Below are 5,130 nucleotides of genomic sequence, written 5' to 3'. Positions count from 1 at the left end.
CAAACTGATTCCCTTCCAGTAACCTGGCAGTACCTTAGCAAGTTATTAACTGCTGAAGAGCAAACTTGATCAGTACTGGAATTTAAATGTTCTGCATGAAGATGTTCAGCAATGTTCAATGTTGACCCAATCCCATTACCACTGTGAGGAATGGCAATACTGCAGATACTTGGGCTAGAAGGGAATACAGCGTATTTTGCAAAACATAAAAGAGTTCCAATATTCATTAGCATTTCCCTACTTTACTATCTTTGATAAACTGGCAGATTTACCTTCTAGATTATGGCCAGGTATAAAGAAAGATTTAATGCAAATTCTTTCACTATCATAAGCTAGAAAATATAGATTTTGAGATGTCATTTGCAGGAGAATCAGCAGTTCTGAATGAAAGACCAAAGCTGCAGTTATGGAAGGAATCTGGTGTCCTGTCTCTGATGAACACAAAATCCAAATTTAAAGTTCACAGAAGATCTGTAAAATGCCTGGTATAAAATTATTTAAAAGTAATTTTATAGAACCATTATTTAAGCATTAAAAGGTTGTTAAATTTGTTGTTGAAAAACTTAGGGAGGTAAACTGTTCTTTGTGCATTTAATGGTAATTTCAGGACAATTAAAATGCACTAAGCTTAATTCCTGTCCTTTAAAACTGTTTACATGAAATTGCTCTGTGTACGTGTGTGAGTTCAGAATGTGCACGTGATAGCTTGAGGAGAATAAGTACGCCTGGGTTAGCTTGGACACCATTTCCACTCCAAAGTTTTAATCAAATGAAAATATGTAGAAGTTTAATCAAAAAACCCACATATTAAGCAGTAAAACATAATAGTTCTAGGACTGTGTAACAAACCACATGCAAAAGTGATGATTATAATCTTGCCGTTCTTCTTTTGGGCTCTCTTGGGTTCATACAATGTGTGCTACCAGAGTAAGTCTGTTTTCCATTCCTTTCCTCAGCACAAGAAAAGTCTTACAATTGCTGCTTGCCTCCACATTAGCCATGGTGTTTTATTTTGCTCTGCGGACATACTTTCTGTGCTGTAGTCTAGCTCTGTTTCAGTGCATTGTTTAGGTTCATAAATACTCAGGGCTGTCTCTGTCAGGACAATGCAGGACTCTCCTCCAGCCCCTGCTGTGCAGCATGCTGGCTGACAAAGGTGACAGCAAATCTCAATGGCTTCATTATGTGTGATAGCTAAAAGCACTTCCCTACATGATTTATTTATAGATTATAACTGATAGAGGCTGGACTGTGTAATGGAGTAGATTACTTGGTCTCTTGTAAACAATTTCCTATTTCTTAAGTGAAGGCATTAAAGAATTACTGGTTGTAACCCCACAGATTGGCGCCATTTCAGCAGCTTTGGTCAACTCATAAAGTAGACAGTTTCCAGGGACAGTGAAAGCAGCACCTTCAGTGTTTCAGAATTTCCCCCAGCTTGCTACTATAAAGAAAGGCTATGAATGGTTTCTTTATGAATCACTGAGCTGATGCCAAGGAAAGATAGACCAGATCTCTCTTCTACCAAAGATCCTAAAGACTTGCTTGGGACCCTGAAATTCAGTCCCCTCACAGACTTGGCAGCTGTCAGAGTGATCTGTCTCAGTTGTAAAGGGTGGGACAGTGCAATAGCTCACCACCCAATTCACTCATCAGACAAATTGAATTAAGCTCTTTCAGAGGTTATCTGACGTCAGTATTGGAGATGTTCACAGAAGTTCTCCTTTGAAGAAAAGAGAAACTTCCCAGCTCCAGAGTGATTTGAGGGGCCATGTCTAAATCTTGAATAGCAGAGAAGGAAGCTGAGGGCAGGGAGGTCTTGAAGTGTTGGTGGGAGCTTGAGCATGAGGAGCATGCCTCCAGCCAGGCTTTGTTAAAAGGGTCACTAACGGCTGTGCTAGAAAGAAGAGGCTACCACTTGGGTGGCAAAAGATAGAGCTCTGACAACCTGGTAAAAGGCTAGTTGGATACTTGCATGAGGGGCAGGAGGGCTGCCAGCACTTGCTACCAAGTTTCCTGGCTATTTTGGAATAAAGCCTGCAATACAGAGCTCTCTCCTACACATGAGGGTTGGGAGGAGTTCACTTCTTCCTGGGCTCCACTCCACCTCTACTAAAGCCTGGCTCATGAATCCCTTTTGGGGAAGCTTATCAACCTGTGGTGCATCAAAAGGAATTTTATTCTAGTTCTTCCTCTGTTGGTAACATAAACATATGCACTATTATTTAGATTTGTGATTAGAAACATTACCCTGTGATGGATATAGCCCTCATGTTGATTACACTGTAGTTACATCATGTAGCTATTAGTTGTGTCTCAGTAGGATATGTTTTGGTATGGTAAAGTCTACACATACGCACACACAACCCCCCCCCCAAATCTCTGCATTTTCTAATTTTCAAGATTATTATTCTATTTCTTCAGGATCCTAAAAATTGTGAGTGTGTTAAACAGGAAAACAATGAGACATGCAAATTTCCAACTGATTTTTTATTTGACAAACTGACTAGAAGCTAAGTTGGGCAACAACAGGAGACTTAAAAATTTGTCTTTAATTGAAGGACTACATTTCACTTGGTTAGACAGATGTAAATCCAGAGTAGCCCCAAACCCAGGAACTTAATTTTCAGCATGTATAAATGTAGAGTCTAGAGACTTTGGTTTTGTCTCCTAAATGGAAATATTATATTAAAACAAACAAACAAACAAACAAAAAACCACTAAATTTTCTCATAATTAAGATTTCTATCCACTGGAAAAAATAATAATTAGAATAAGACTCACATGACTTTTCTTTCATAATTAATAATACAGAAGAAGGTAAAAGCCGTTTGAACTTGGTCAAAGGAGAACATGAACGTTCCACAGCTTTTATACAGCACTCTAGTTACTCATTTTTGTAACTTTGCACATACCAATCCTACCTACAGTACACTAGTGAAATGAAAACTGATTAATTTTCACACTCTATCACAATTAAAAAAGAGAACAAACCAAACCCCCCACACCAACCCAACCTCTATCATTTGCTCTATTTAAACTTTGCAACTGACATAGGTAAGTGACTGTGATGACATTACTATCAAAACTAATTTCCCAGTAGGTCTTATAGAAATAGATGTATTACTTATTCACAAAGAGCAGTTAAAAACTTGGAGAAATCACTATTATCATTGATTGAAAAAAATTGGTTATTTCTATTCCTGAACAACCAAGGCAATAAATCTCTCTAATATGTTTTAACTGTAGAAAATTCTCTTCAGCTCTTTTTTTTAAGCCATCTCTCCTAGACTTGCTCTGTAGAGAACAGGTGGTTTGAAATACAAGAGTTCATAAGCTGGAACATAAAAGATGCTGTATCACAGGCAAGATCTCAATTTAGCAGTTCTTTGCTTTTATATTTATCAGATTATTTTGAAAGAGACTTGAAGAGGTTATCTAATCTCTCTTCTTGGCTAACCACAGGCTCATGGAGATCAGCACCATTCTTGATTCAGGTAAATTTCACCTGTTCTTACATCTTCAGAGACAAACCTTCCCTGACTATAGAGGTACTCCAGTTCAGCACTTTTTAACTCCTATATTGATTTCATAATTTACATCTCCTTTTCTGCAGTTTCCTAACAATGACTTCTTTTCCCATTCACAGTAGAGAGCAGTTTGTGTCTTTATTCTCTGCAGCAGACTTATGTATATGAAGACTGTTACCATGTCTCCCCTACAGACTAAATATCTCCAGGTTCTTTAGTGGTGTGTCTTCTGAAAATATCACAGAATCATAGAATATTCTAAGTTGGAAGGGACCCATAAGGGTCATCAAGTCCAACTCCTCGTACAGCACAGGTCTACCCTAAAGTTTAGACCATGTGACTAAGTGCACAGTATTAAATTCAGACAGGCTTGGTGCAGTGACTATTTCATTGGGGAGCCTGTTCCAGTACGCAACCAGCCTCTCGGTGAAGAACCTCCTCCTGACATTGAGCCTAAACTTCCCCTGCCTCAGCTTAACCCCGTTCCCGTGGGCCCTATCACTGGTGTTTATGGAGAATAGGTCACCCGCCTCTCCACTCCCCCTTGTGAGGAAGTTGTAGACTGTGATGAGGTCTCCCCTCAGCCTCATCTTCTCCAGGCTGAACAGGCCCAGTGACCTCAGCTTCTCATCGCAAGTCTTCCCCTCTAAGCCCTTCACTATCTTTGTCGCCCTCCTCTGGACACTCTCCAACATCTTAATGCCCTTTTGTGATGGTTTCGCTCGGGTGGGTGACCGAGCTCCACCACAACCGCTCTCTCACTCCCCCTCCTCAAAGAGGAACAGGGAGAAAATACGATGAAAGGGGCTCAAGGGTTGAGATAAGGACGAGGAGATTGCGCAGTAATTATTGTGATGGGCAAAACAGACTCAGCATAGGGAGATAGTAAGATTTATTGCCTATTACGAACGAGCTAGAGAAGTGAGAAACAAAGGAAAGAAACCAAAAGCACCTTCCCCCCCCATCCCCCCTCTTCCACCTCCTCCCCCCGAGCGGCGCAGGGGAACAGGGGAATGGGGGCTATGGTCAGTCTATAGAAATTCTTCTCTGCCGCTCCTTCTTGGTCACTCTCGTCCCCTGTGCTGTGGGGTCCCACCCACGGGATGCAGTCCTTGCTGAACTGATCCAGCGTGGGCTTCCCACAGGCAGCAGCTCTTCAAGAACTGCTCCAGATATGGGTCCGTACCACGGGGTCCATCCCTCGGGAGCAAACTGCTCCAACCTGGGTCCCCCACGGGCAGCAGCTCCTGCCAGGTCACCTGCTCCTGCGTGGTCTCCTCTCCACGGGCTGCAGGTCCGGCCCGGAATCTGCTCCGGCAGGGGTCTTCCACAGGCCGCAGTCTCCGTCGGTGCAGGGCCACCTGCTCCACCGTGGTCTCCTCCACGGGCTGCAGCGTGGAACCCTGCTCCACCGTGGTACTCCATGGGCTGCAGGGGGACATCCTGCTTCACCATGGTCCTCACCACAGGCCGCAGGGGACTTCTGCTCCGGCGCCTGGAGCACCTCTCCCCCTCCTTCTTCACTGACCTTGGCGCCTGCAAGGCTGTTCCTCACTCCTCTCACTCTCCCAGCTGCTGTGTGGCGCAGCGTTTTTTTTTT

This window comes from Oxyura jamaicensis, chromosome 3 (genome assembly GCF_011077185.1).
Source record: "Oxyura jamaicensis isolate SHBP4307 breed ruddy duck chromosome 3, BPBGC_Ojam_1.0, whole genome shotgun sequence".
NCBI classification, from domain to species: domain Eukaryota; kingdom Metazoa; phylum Chordata; class Aves; order Anseriformes; family Anatidae; genus Oxyura; species Oxyura jamaicensis.
Note: the sequence above shows the minus strand (reverse complement) of the source record.